Raw genomic sequence first — 13,680 nt, forward strand, 5'->3', positions numbered from 1 at the left:
CAGAGGCTACTCCGTGTGTTTAGCATCCCGGGGTCATGAACGTTAATCAGATGCCCACCCAGAGCTCCTGGAGGCCGAGACAGCGTCCGCCTCCCTTCCACGCTTCCACGGTCGGTATGATGTTGCCTCGAGTTACAGCTTTTTGTGAACTGCGTGAGGCCCGGGTGACTCAGCAGCCCAGGCGTGCCTCCCATTTGCAGCCCGTTTGTGGCCGTTACAAGATGACCGCCTGCGTACCGACCCCCACACTGTTGTCCTCACTGGCCGGAGCCTCTGCCATCCCAGGCGCTAGATCTCACAGCTCCCTTGGGTCCCTGGAACTTTCCCAGCCCCCTGCAGCTGCCTCTCAGCAGCTGTGATTCTCATCAGAAGACTTGTGCCTGGGGAGCCCTCTGTCCTTCCGGCCAGGACCTGAAAGCGTGGGTGAGCTTCCCCGGCAGAGGAAGCAACGCAGGGCACGCAGGTGAGGTCGGAGGGGCAGGAGAGGCCCCTGGGTCTGCATCTGGCAATGGTTCTGTCCAGGCAGAGACCCTGGAGCCAAATGTTCAGGGAGGATCTGGTGATTCCGTGCAGGTCACATCCTCCTGGTATCTTCTTGCCGCCGCAACTCTCCGTGGGGAAACCTCCAACCCAGGGGTCCTCACCTGGGGCTGACCCTGGCCCCTGGGGGACACTGGGCGACATCTGGGGACATCTGTGGTTGTCACAACTTGGAGGGGGTACTCCTGTTATGAAGTCGAGGGAGGCCAGGGACGCTGCTCAGCACCCTGCAGTGCCCAGGACGGCCCCACCCCAGAGAACCATCAGCCCCTGGGTCCACATGGTCCGGGGGAAAAGCCAGGATTATGTCATGGACTTAGGGGGTTAGGCTTATGCATCAGAAAGATGGCAGCCATGTGGTGAGGACATGGAAGGGCCAGATCCAAAGCAGGAGAGCCCCTCCTGACACCTAAGGATGCCGGCAAGACACTGCCTGTCGGGGGTGAGAGTGGTAAAGAGAAGTCAATGACCGGCTGCCCTTGTGGAAGCCAGATTGGCAGAATTTCGTGACTGGGCGTCTGTGGACAGAGAGGAAGGGGCGAGGGAGGAAGCAGGAGGAAGCTTGCATTGGGATGTCTCGGAAAACTTAAATTCAGGAAAGTCCTAGGAAATACATGCTTGAAAATATCTGCATTTGTATGGAAGATATGTGTGGGAATATATGTGTGTACATGCATGTATACATAAAGGTGAGTGTGTGCATCTATAACTATTTCATCTGACATCTACCTTTCTAACTTATCTGTCTGTAGCCACCCATCCTCCATCCAGCCATCTATCCAGCATTCATCCAGCCATTCACCCAGGCATCCATCCTCTTATCCACCCATCCATCCATCCATCCACCCATCCACCCACCCACCATCCATCCATCCATTCATTCAGCCATCCACCCAGGCATCCTTCCACTTATCCATCCATCCATCCATCCATCCATCCATCCATTCACCATCCATCCATGCATCTATGCATCCACCATTCATCCAGCCATCCATGCAATCATTCAACCACTCAGCCATCCACCATCCATACATTCACTCACCCATCAACCACCCATCCATCTATCCATCCATCGTCTATTTGTCCATTCACCCAACTATCTACCCAGACATTCATTTATCCATCCATCCATCCACCCATCCATCCATCCATCCACCCAACCACCAACCCACCTAGTCATCCATCCATCTATCCATCCATCCACCTACCCATCCATCCACCCAACCACCAACCCACCTAGTCATCCATCCATCTATCCATCCATCCACCCACCTACCCATCCATCCACCCAACCACCAACCCACCTACCCATCCATCCATCTATCCATCCATCCAGTCAGCCAGTCAGCCAGCCATACATCCACTCATCCATCCTTCCACCCACCCATCCACCCATTCACCCATCCACCCACAGGCTCATCTACCCATCCATCCACCCACCCCCCCATCTACCCAGTCACACACCCACCCACCCATCCATCTGTCCACCAGCCCATCCACCTGTCCAGCCATCCTAAGAAGTCATTCTGTTTCTCTGGCTCCTCAGGGCTGAGACAGTTTCTCAGGCGTTCTTGTTTCTGATGCCTTGAACAGTCTTGAGGAGGTCTGGTCAGGTGTTTTGTAGGTTGTGCCTCGATTGGATTCGTCCAGTGTTTTTCTCATGGTCAGACTGGAGTGTTGAGTTTTGGGGAGAAAAACCTCAGATGCGAGGGCCTTCTCATCACATCCTATCAAGGGTACACGGTAGCCACATGACTTACTGCTGATGAGCTTGATCACCTGGCATGGTAGTGGATGCCAGGATTCTCCACTGTCATTATGATTTCAAAGTGACTTTTTTTTTTTTTTTTTTTGAGATGGAGTCTCGCTCTGTCACCCAGGCTGGAGGCTGGAGTGCAATGGCACGATCTCGGCTCACTGCAACCTCTGCCTCCCGGGCTCAAGTGATTCTCCTGCCTCAACCTCCTGAGTAGCTGGGACTACAGGCACCTGCCACCATGCCCGGCTAATTTTTGTATTTTTAGTAGAGTCGGGGTTTCGCCATATTGGCCAGGTTGGTCTCGAACTCCTGAGCTCACCCACCTTGGCCTCCCCAAGTGCTGGGATTACAGGTGTGAGCCACCGCGCCCGGCCCAAGGTGACACTCTACTGGATCTACACACGATATTCACTCTGAGTTCCCACTGAGTGAGGGATGCCTGCGTGCGTGTGTGTGTACATTCTACCTCCTTTTTCACTTGAGCCCTTGGCTGTCAAATGTCAGGGCTGGAATTTGCACTCATTTCCAGAGTCCGTGAGTGTCCTTCCCTCCCTATCCTTCCCTTTCAGCCTCAGCTGAGCTCTTGGGGCACCGAGGTCACCAGCAGCTTGTCTGGCCCCACTGGCTCCCAGCTCCCCGAGCCAGACGTGCCATCCCAGGTTCCCCATTTGCAGCCCTCGCTTTGAATTTATGGGCCTGCTGAGCAGTATGGGAAACTCATCAGGGACTGTGAAAGTCACTCTGGAAGGTGGGAATGCCAGCAGCCGCCAGCCCCCAGCACCTGCACCAACAAGGGGTCTTGCCACACAGCTTGGGCTGGAGTGGGCAAAGCTGGAGGGTGGGGCAGTGGAAGGTGGGAGCTCTTAGTCCTCCCCGATCTCACCCCATCATGACAGCTGCAAGACTGTGCTGAGCTAGCCCTGGTTCCACAGTCTACAAAGGGGGTGAGAGGTCCATTTTTCATCATCAAAACAGTACAACTTGACGTTTACAAAAGTAACACCGGCTTGTTGCTAAAAAAATTTTTCAGAAAACATACAGAGGTTTAAAGAAAAAGGGATACTGAAAAATCAATGAATTTTGGCTGGATGCAGTGGTTCACGCCTGTCGTCCCAGCACTTTGGGAGGCCAAAGCGGACAGATTACGAGGTCAGGAGTTCAAGACCAGCCTGGCCAACATGGTGAAACCCCGTCTCTACTAAAAATACAAAAAATAGCTGGGCGTGGTGGTGGGTACCTGTAATCCCAGCTACTCAGGAGGCTGAGGCAGGAGAATCGCTTGACCCCGGGAGGCAGAGGTGGCAGTGAGCCGAGATCGCGCCATTACGCTCCAGTCTGGGCGACAGGGTAAGACTCTGTCTCAAAAAATAATAATAAAATGTTTTAAAAACTGAATTTTACACTTTATGAGGGTGAATTTTATGGTATATGAATGATGTCTCCATTTTGTTTTCAAAAGGAAAAGTTCCCCTGGTAGTCCCAGTCTGGGGATGAAGACTATTAAAATCTCTTCCAGGCTGCCTGTTTCTAACGGGCTGTTTTCAATATCGTTTCGAACTTACTGAGAAGTTGCGAGAATAGATGCAGTCACTTCATATACTCTTTATACTCAAATATGCCAACTGTTTACACTTGCCCTATTTTTTATTTTATTGTTCTCTCACTCACTCCATCGTTCACCGTGTGTGTGTATACACATTTATGTGTGTCTATGTATTTATGTATAAATTGCAGGTGGATATGTGTGTATATATCTATATATACACAGAAAGATAGTTACTTATATGGCATATATACTAGATATATCATTATGCAGTTATATATACACAGAATTATATGCATGTAGTTATACATGTATGCATATTAATTTATTTCCAGTCATTTGAAATCAAGCTGGAGATATCATGCCCCGTTAACCCTAAAGATCTTGGTGGACATTTTCTAAGAACAAGGCCCTTCCCTCCCTCCCTTCCTTCCTTCTTTCCCCTTTCCTTCCTTCCCTCTCTCTCTTTCTTTATTTGAGGCAGGGTCTGCCCTGTCACCCAGGCTGGAGTGCAGTGGTGCAATCACAGCTTACTGCAGCCTCAAACTTCTAGTCTCTAGCAATCCTCCCACCTCAGCCTCCCAAGTAGCTGGAACTACAGTCACGTGCCACCGCTACTTTTTTTTATTATTATTTTTTTAATTCTTTGCGGAGATACGGTCTCCCTATGTTGCCCAGGCTGGTCTTGAGCTCCTGACCTTAAACCATCCTCCCTCTTCAGCCTCCCAAAGTGGTAGGATTATAAGCATGAACCACTGGCACCCAGCCACACTCACTCTGTGTCCTTCTGATACATTGCCATAGTTCTTTGAGTTTCCTTACTTTCTGGCACAAAAAGATGCTCCAGAGATATAATATTTTTTCTGCCCCAATCCTGGAGCCAACCTCTTCTCCAACCTGTCCTGATGACTTTTAGTTGTTCCAAACATGTACTGTTAAAAAATGTGCACTACACCCACACATGTATGGACTTTTCCGAATAATAATAGAATCATAGTGTTGATACTCTTCTTTAATTTGTTTTTTTTTTTAATTTAGCAATATATTATGGGAATCTTTCCACATTTTCAAATACAGATTTGCAACATCCTTTTTAGTGAATGTTAAGTGTTTTATGGTTGTACCATAGATTACTGAACTAATCTCCTAATTAAATAGGAGTACAGCACCGCCATCAGGGCTCACTGTAGCCCAGCCTGGAACTCCTGGGCTCAAGCAAGGCATCTAAGTTGTTTATTATTTGTTTTTCTTTATCCATAATAATGCTTCAGGAAAGTGCTTGTGTGTGCAGCTCTGCACAATCCTATGAGCATATCCTTAGGACAGTTTTCCAGAGGGAGACTTGCTTACAAGAACAGTTATTCCAATGTCCTCCACCCACTGTGTGCTAGTCCATGATTTATCACACCTTGACCATCCTGGATATTATCTATTTTAAAAAAATACTTACCAGTTGGACCAGGTGTAGTGGTTCATGCCTGTATTATCAGCACTTTGGGAGGCTGAGGCAGGAGGATTGCTTGAGCCCAGGAGTTTGAGACCAACCTGGGCAACATAGCAAGACCCCATCTCTACAAAAACATTTAACAATTTGGCTGGGCATGGTGGCTCACGCCTATAATTCCAGCACTTTGGGAGACCGAGGTGGGCAGATCACCTAAGGTCAAGAGATTGAGACCATCCTGGCCAACATGGTGAAACCCCATCTCTACTAAAAATACAAAAAATAGCTGGGTGTGGTGGCTCCCACCTGCAGTCCTAGCTACTCAGGAAGCTGAGGCAGGATAATCACTTGAACCTGGCAGGTGGAGGTTGCAGTGAGCCAAGATTACGTCACTGCACTCCAGCCTGGGTGACAGAGCAAGACTCTGTCTTAAAAAAAAAAAAAAAAAAAAATGACCGGGCGCGGTGGCTCACGCCTGTAATCCCAGCACTTTGGGAGGCTGACAGGCAGATCATGAGGTCAGGAGATCAAGACCATCCTGGCTAACACCGTGAAACCCCGTCTCTACTAAAAATACAAAAAATTAGCCAGGTGTGGTGGCGGGCGCCTGTAGTCCCAGCTACACGGGAGGCTGAGGCAGGAGAATGGCGGGAACCCAGGAGGCGGAGCTTGCAGTGAGCCGTGATTGCACCACTGCACTCCAGCCTGGGTGGCAGAGTGAGACTCCGTCTCAAATAAATAAATAAATAAATAAATAAAATAAAATAAGTTAACAATTAGCCAGCCATGGTGGCATGTACCTGTAGTCCCAGCTACTTGGAAGGTGGAGGTAGGGGGATCCCTTGACCCCAGGAAGTCAAGACTGCAGTAAGGCATGATTGCACCACTGCACTTCAGCCTGGGCAACACAGCTAGACCCTGTCTCAAAAAAAAAATTGTCATTTAAAGGCTAAAAGTAACATCTGATTGTATGATCTATAATCTTTTTTATTACTGGAGAGCTTGAAATTTTTCATAATGAACATTTATAATGCTTTTTTTGGATTATGTTCACTTTTAACAATTTATTTTTTAAATTTTGAGATAATTTGTGAATTACAGAAGAGGTGCAAAAATAGTACAGAGTGTTCCCTTACACCTTTCATCCAGCTTCCCATTGGCTGACATCTTCCATAACTACAGAACATTAATCACCACTAAAAAAAATCAACCTTGCTACAATATTAAGTACAGGGCTGATTCAAATTTCATCCTTTTTTCCATTTCCCTATGCTTTTGTGTTCCATGATCTGATCCAGGATCCCACATTTATTAAGCTGGTTTGTTCACTTTTATTGCTTTGTTGGAGATCTTTATATATTAAGGACCTCAGCTTTTTGTCTCTCGTCCCTTTGGCAGAGTATTTCCATTTTGCTTTTTCACTTTGGCAATGACTTCAAGAGACGGGTGGTAGGTGACATAGGATGATGCTGGCATCCTGGCTTAAAGCGAGGGTTATAGGGCACAGACTGCATACTAAACCCTCCACAAACTGTTCTCACCTCCCCATCCCGTCCCAGACGTTCTCTGTTTCTGTAACACGACTCGAGCAACTGGCCGCTTGTCACCTTGTGAAACCTTGATATTTTATTCTACAAAGTTGTGCCTACCTTGAGTAGAGCCTACATCTTAGACCGTATCATGGTTCCTGCATTGTTCCGACACCTGTTGGGTGATGCAGAGTGAATGGGGCCTGGCCAGGCATCTTGTTGAGGATCATGTCACAGTGTCCCCACCCTCGAGGAGAAGGGGAGGTGTCCCATCCCTGCAGGGTGGGGGGCAAACCCCTGCAGAAGTGGGCATTGGGAGTGCAGCCAGGAGCTTGGCTGCAGGCGTCCTGGCTGCAGACACAACTTTGCTGCTGTGCTTGGTGAACAACACCAGGGACCAGGGAGGGGGCCCCCATGTCCCCACCCCACAGCCTCAGACCTGTTCTCACCCCCCTGTGGTTTGGGAACTCAGTATGTCTGCTAACCCCTCCTGGGTAATTTGCAAGTGAAGGAATTGACAGCCGGTGCTCCAGGCCACCCGAGAGACACCCCGTCAGTCTGTCACCCAGGCCACTAGGCACTTTTAGACAAACTGTTGGGGGAAGGGAGAGGTGGAAGCAGAGATTAATCACTTTCAGGCTGGGCCTGCAGCGAAGGCACTTGTGGTGAGGGACGTCCTAGTGCATGTTCCCACAGGGTTCATGTAAGTCTTTCTTGAGGCCTGATATGGGGGGAAGACGAGGGAAGAAGACACCAGTCTCTGCCTCAACAACCAGGCAGAGGCCGGGCACAGTGACCCACGCTGGTAATCCCAGCACTTTGGGAGGCTGAGGTGGGAGGATCGCTTGAGCCCAGGAGTTCAAGACCAGCCTGGGCAACATAGTGAGACTCTCTCTTAAAAAATGTAAAAATTGCCGGGCGCGGTGGCTCACGCCTATAATCCCAGCACTCTGGGAGGCCGAGGCGGGTGGGTTGTCTGGGATCAGGAGTTCAAGACCATCCTGGCCAACATGGTGAAACCCCATCTCTACTAAAAATACAAAAATTAGCCAGGCATGGTGGCACGCACCTGTAATCCTAGCTACTCGGGAGGCTGAGGCAGGAGAATCACTTGAACCCCAGAGGCAGAGGTTGCAGTGAGCCGAGATTGCACCACTGCACTCCAGCCTGGGAGACAGACTGAGACTCTGTTTCAAAAAAAAAAGTAAAAATTAACTGGGCTTGGTGGCACCTGTAGTCCCAGCTACTTGGGAGGCTGAGAGGGGAGGATCCCTTGAGGCCAAGAGTTCAAGGCTGCAGTGAGCTGTGACTGCACCACTGCACTCCAGCCTGGGTAACAGCAAGACCTTGTCTCTAAAATAAAATAAAACAGAACCAGGCAGAGAGCCGGGCACGGTGGTTCACGCCTGCAATCCCAGCACTTTGGGAGTTTGAGGTGGGCAGATCCCCTGAGGTTAGGAGTTCAAGACCAGCCTGGCTAACATGGCAAAACCTTGTCTCTACTAAAAATACAAAAATTAGCCGGGCATGGTGGAGCACGCCTGTAGTCCCAGCCACTTGGGAGGCTGAGGCAGGAAAATCTCTTGAACCCAAGAGGTGGAGGTTGCAATGAGTGGAGATTGCACCACTGCACTCCAGCCTGGGCAACAGAGTGAGACTCAGTCTCAAAAAAAAAAAAAAAAAAAAAAAAATAGAACCAGGCAGAGAGCAGCAGGGCCACGTCCTATCCCTGCCTCTTAGACAGAAAGGCATGAAGGAGTGAGCAGGCCAGGCCGGGACCAATGTCAGGGGCCAGGACTGGGGCTGGTGGGGTCAGCAGGACTCACTCAGCTGTGTGATTAGGTCGTGACCCCTGGGCACACCTGCATTCCCCTGCCCCGAGAGGTCCTCCAATGTTTATTGAGTGGGTGCTCTGGGACGGGCACTGCGGGGGGTGCAACGGGTTTTTTTTTTAAGTTCCAGTGGAGTCTGGCTGGGTGTCCAGGGAGGAGGACACAAGCCGAGAGACACCTGCACGCCCAGAGCTGGAGGAGGCAGGAAGGGTCCTCCCCGGGAGCCTCTGGAGGGAGCACAGGCTTGCAGACCCTGTGATTTTGGACTTCTAGCCTCCAGAACTGGGAGAGGATCCATGTCTGTGGTTTTAAGTTCTCCCCTCCCAACCCCCCATTTGTGACACTTTCTTACGGCAGCCCCAGGACACCCATCCACAGAGTTCCTGGGAAATGGGGATGTCAGGTCTGTCATCTGCATGTTTGGCAACCAGAAAAGCCCCTGTCCGTGGGGGTGCGTCCCCTGCTCCCCGCATTTCTGACAAAACCCCTTCGATCGGCAGCTTGTCCTTGTGTGTCCCCGAGGAAGGTGACCAGCAGGTGGAGCTGCTGCCCATCAGCGGCCGTCCCTGTGCCCTCCTCCCTCCTCTTGTTACCATAAACACTTGCAGACCTCAGAGGAAAACACTCAACGATTCCCAACCGACAGGGCTGTGTGCTCAGGGCTTCAGAAGCACGCACAGGGAGCGTCCTTTCCTGCACCCGCCCTGTTGACTCTGCCATTTATCTTCCCGGCCGCCCGGCTTCCCGGGGCAGCCTGATGGCCAGGGTGCAGGTCTGGGTGGGTGCCAGGTGCCTGTCCTCCCGCCCGCCCCGGCCACCCTGAGCTGCAGGACACAGACCCGGACGGGAGCCAGCCGCGCTGGGAGTGGCCTCGGCTCTGTTACGCTGGGCAGTGAAATTTCAAAACAAACTCAGCCACATGGTCCGAGTCAGGTGTGTCTGGGTGACCCCCTGTCCAGACCTTGGCGAGGTCTGGACCTGCCCGCCCAGTGGCACTCATCCCGCAGATGCTGAGGCGGAGCCCAAAATCATGGGACCCTCTGCTGCAGGCACCGGCGAGGCGGGCTGCCAGGGCCGGAGACGAGCAATGTGCATTCTTGGGATGTTTTTTCGTTTAACCGTCTCTCCCTCTCCCAGCCATTTCCTGGCCTCTCACAGACAAGCGACAGACAAGCAGGTCTGGCGCCGGTCCACGCTGGTGGTTTTCCATGCCGGGGGTCAGTCTGGGATCCAAATCCCCACAGCTCGGCCCCTAGGGGGCCAGGAGCCAGGGGTTTGAGGCCCCGATCCACTCCTTCCCAGCTCTGTGACCTTAGCTAAATTCCTTTAGCATGGTTTCCCTCCTTGGGCATGTTAACATTTGGAAGCTGATGATTCTTGGTCTCAGGGTGTTGGGGGGTTCCTGGCAGGGAGTGGGTGGATCAGAGATGCTGCTCAGCACCCTGTGGTGTCTAGGACGGCCCCACCCCAGAGAGAAGGATCCAGCCCTGATGTCCACAGGGCTGAGCGGGAGAGATCCTGCTGAACGGGAGCTGCAAACAGGTGCTTTTCTGCCCAGCTTCTCCGGCCTGGTTAGCCATGAAGCCTGGGGCTACCGGCCGTTGAGCCTAACCCTGAGCGGGCGTTGCTTGTGCATTCCTTCGGCCCTGCAGGACGGGCAGTCTCTCATGGCTGGAGCACCGTTTTCTGTTGATTTATTTATATTCTGCCTCATTCCACAAAGAATCGGAGCAAGCATTCAGGAAGAGATTCAATCAAATAGAAAAACGCAAATCGCTTCCTAAAATAGAGTAGTGAGCAGGGCAAGTAAGGAGTCAGCACCAGGCTGCCTTCGGTCCCCTGGGTCCCGTATTGGGTTCTCTGAGGGTCCCCGGCTCTAACGGGGAATTGGTCCCAGTTCTGCCTACGTCTACCTGAGTCTCAGCAAATCTCTGAGCCTCAAAACCCTCAGACCCTCAAAACCTCTAAGAATCAGCACCCTCTATGATGTCATAATGCTGAATAAGACAAGCGTGAGGCCCGGCGTGGTGGCTCACGGCTGTAATCTCAGCCCTTTGGGAGGCCGAGGTGGGAGGATTGCTTGAGCCCAAGAGTTCAAGACCAGCCTGGGCAACAGTGAGACCACCGTCTCTACAAAAAAATAAAAGAATTAGCCGGGCATGGTGGTGCGTACCTGTGGCCCCAGCTCCTCGACAGGCTGAGGTGGGAGGATCTGGAGCCTGAGAGGTCAAGGCTGCAGTGATCTGTGATCATGCCATTGCACTCCAGCTGGGGTGATGGCAAGACTTCATCTCAAAAAAAAAAAAAAAAAAAAAAAAAAAAAAAAAACAGGGAAAATAACACCATAACATTTTATATAGGGATGTTCTATGTTTTCTTTTTAGATTTATTCCCTCGCTCTGTCGCCCAGGCTGGAGTGCAGTGGTATGATCTCGGCTCACTGCAACCTCTGCCTCTGGCTTGAAGCAATTCTCCTGCCTTAGACTCCCAAAGTGCTAAGATTACAGGCGTGAGCCACCACACCCAGCCAGAAGACTCTAGCTTAGCAGAGTCATGGGAAGACACTCGCCTGCTGGTTCCTGGTATGAAGAAGTGAGCAGTGCATTGTGAGAAGGCCCAAGAAGGACCTCATAGCTAGGACCCAAGCGTGGCCCCTAGGAGCTGGGAGTGTCCCCCAGGCAACAGCCAGCAAGGAAACAGGGACCCCGGTTCTACAACCACAGGGAGGCAAATGGTCCCAACAGCTTGAGGGAATGCTAGATGAGGAGCCTTCCCCGGCCGAGCCTCGAATGAGACGCAGCCCCATCCAACACCCAGACTGCAGCCCTGGGGGAACCCTGAGCAGAGGCCTTGGCTTGGCTGTTCCCAGACTCCTGACCCCCCAAAACTGTGATGTACTAAGTGGATGGTGTTGGAAGCCACCACATGGGTGGGATTGGTTATGCAACACAGAGACTGAGCTTACTGTCCCCACAGCCCTAGTCTGCGAGGTGGACCTTGTCCTGACCCTGCCAACAGGAGTACAAAGACTTACTGGAACTTTGAACACGGGACAGCCCTGGTGACTCATGTAGCGTGAATGAGTTAAGAACAGATTCAGGCCGGGCGCAGAGGCCCACACCTGTAATCCCAGCACTTTGGGAGGCTGAGGCGGGAGGATCACTTGAGCCCAGGAGTTTGAGACAAGCCTGGGCAATATAGCGAGACCCCGTCTTTAGAACAAATTTTAAAAATTAGCCAGGGTGGTGCTGCGTTCCTGTAATCTTAACTACTCAGGAAGCCGAGGCAGGAGGATCGTTTGCATTCGGGAGTTTGAGACCAGCCTGGGCAACCCAGGGAGACCCCATCTGTAAAAAAAAGTTTTAAAAATTACCCAGATAGGGGCCGGGCGCGGTGGCTCAAGCCTGTAATCCTAGCACTTTGGGAGGCCGAGACAGGCGGATCATGAGATCCGGAGATCGAGACCGTTCTGGCTAACACGGTGAAACCCTGTCTCTACTAAAAAATACAAAAAACTGGCCGGGCAAGGTAGTGGGCGCCTGTAGTCCCAGCTACTTGGGAAGCTGAGGCAGGAGAATGGCATAAACCTGGGAGGCAGAGCTTGCAGTGAGCTGAGATCCAGCCACTGCATTCCAGCCTGGGCGACAGTGAGACTCTGTCTCAAAAAAAAAAAAAAAGAAAAAAAAAAAAGGCCGGGCGCGGTGGCTCAAGCATGTAATCTCAGCACTTTGGGAGGCCGAGACAAGTGGATCACGACGTCAGGAGATCGAGACCATCCTGGCTAACACGGTGAAACCCCGTCTCTACTAAAAAATACAAAAAAAAAAAAAAAACTAGCCGGGCGAGGTGGTGGGCGCCTGTAGTCCCAGCTACTCGGGAGGCTGAGGCAGGAGAATGGCGTAAACCCGGGAGGCAGAGCTTGCAGTGAGCTGAGATCCAGCCACTGCACTCCAGCCTGGGTGACAGAGCGAGAGTCTATCTCAAAAAAAAAAAAAAGAAAAGAAAATTACCCAGGTGTGGTGGCTCACACCTATAGTCCCAGCTACTCAGGAGGCTGAGGTGGGAGGATCGCTTGAGCCCAGGAAGTCGAGGCTGCAGTGAGCTGTGATTGCACCACTGCACTCCAGCCTGCGCAGTGAAGCAAGACCCTGTTTCTTAAATAAATTAATTCATTTAAAAGACCAAGTTTAGTTCCCAAGGGTTCCTGGTTTCCCAGACGTGTGAGGGCGGCCAGCAGCTGCTGCAGTGCCCATCCCCCGCCCGCCGCGGCCCGCCCTGTCCTCCCTGGGGTCAGCAAGCATCCAGGGACCACAGCGAACTCTGGGAGGGAGTGGGACAGCCCCACCCAGGGCAGATTCCCAGCACACCGTGTGCAGGCCTGGGTCGAAGGGTTCTGCTGGAATCGACCCGGCGTGTTTGTTTTTGCTGCGGTCCTCTGGGGCCATCCGGGCTGCATGCCTGCACGTCATCCGAGGCCGCCCCACTGCGGTGGGTTGGGAAACTCAGTCTTGGATTCCGCCAGTCTCACAAGTCCTGCTCTGGGAGCACGTGCCTGTGCTGCATGTGTCTGTGTGTGTGTGCGCGTCTGTGTGTCTGGTTCTGCGTGTGTCTGTGTGTGTCTGCGTGTACCTGTGTCTGAGCGTGTGTGTGTCTGCCTACGTGTGCCTGCGTGTGTCTGCGTGTACCCGCATGTGAGCGTGTGTGTATCTGGTTCTGCGTGTGTCTGCGTGTACCTGTGTGTCAGCGTGTCTGTGTCTGCCTGCGTGTGCCTGCGTGTGCCTGCGTGTGTGTGTACCTGTGTGTGAGCGTGTCTGTGTATCTGGTTCTGCGTGTGTCTGTGTGTACCCGTGTATGAGCGTGTGCCTGCATGTGTCTGCGTGTACCCATGTGTGAGCGTGTGTCTGTGTGTGTGCCTGCGTGTGTCTGCGTGTACCCGTGTGTGAACGTGTGTGTCTGCCTGCGTGGGCCTGCGTGTGTCTGCGTGTGTCTGCGTGTCCACACACCCTGAGGAGGCGCCCGTTCTGCTCTGTGCA

The 13,680-nt window shown here is 52.0% G+C and overlaps 4 protein-coding genes across 6 annotated transcripts in view; 3 read left to right on the forward strand and 1 right to left on the reverse strand.

The window, feature by feature from the left end:
* ZNF556 (zinc finger protein 556) overlaps positions 1–13,680 on the reverse strand; it is a 433,150-nt gene that overhangs the window by 313,286 nt on the left and 106,184 nt on the right. The window lies entirely within an intron of this gene.
* The window catches only part of TIMM13 (translocase of inner mitochondrial membrane 13), a 319,004-nt gene that overhangs the window by 148,736 nt on the left and 156,588 nt on the right, over positions 1–13,680 (forward strand). The gene's annotated exons all lie outside the window — the stretch shown is intronic.
* Positions 1–13,680, forward strand: part of LSM7 (LSM7 homolog, U6 small nuclear RNA and mRNA degradation associated) — a 401,328-nt gene that overhangs the window by 132,999 nt on the left and 254,649 nt on the right. Inside the window, exon 1 of one of the 2 annotated variants that reach the window (XM_050770938.1) lies at positions 7,546–7,549. The exons of the other annotated variant lie outside the window; for it this stretch is intronic. The gene's annotated coding sequence lies outside the window, so the exon portion shown is untranslated. Of the gene's footprint in view, positions 1–7,545; positions 7,550–13,680 lie in introns of those variants that run through there. 2 annotated transcript variants of the gene reach the window in all.
* The window catches only part of GNG7 (G protein subunit gamma 7), a 211,481-nt gene that overhangs the window by 126,779 nt on the left and 71,022 nt on the right, over positions 1–13,680 (forward strand). The window lies entirely within an intron of this gene.

This window comes from Macaca thibetana, chromosome 19, assembly GCF_024542745.1.
Source record: "Macaca thibetana thibetana isolate TM-01 chromosome 19, ASM2454274v1, whole genome shotgun sequence".
In the NCBI taxonomy this organism is placed as follows: domain Eukaryota; kingdom Metazoa; phylum Chordata; class Mammalia; order Primates; family Cercopithecidae; genus Macaca; species Macaca thibetana.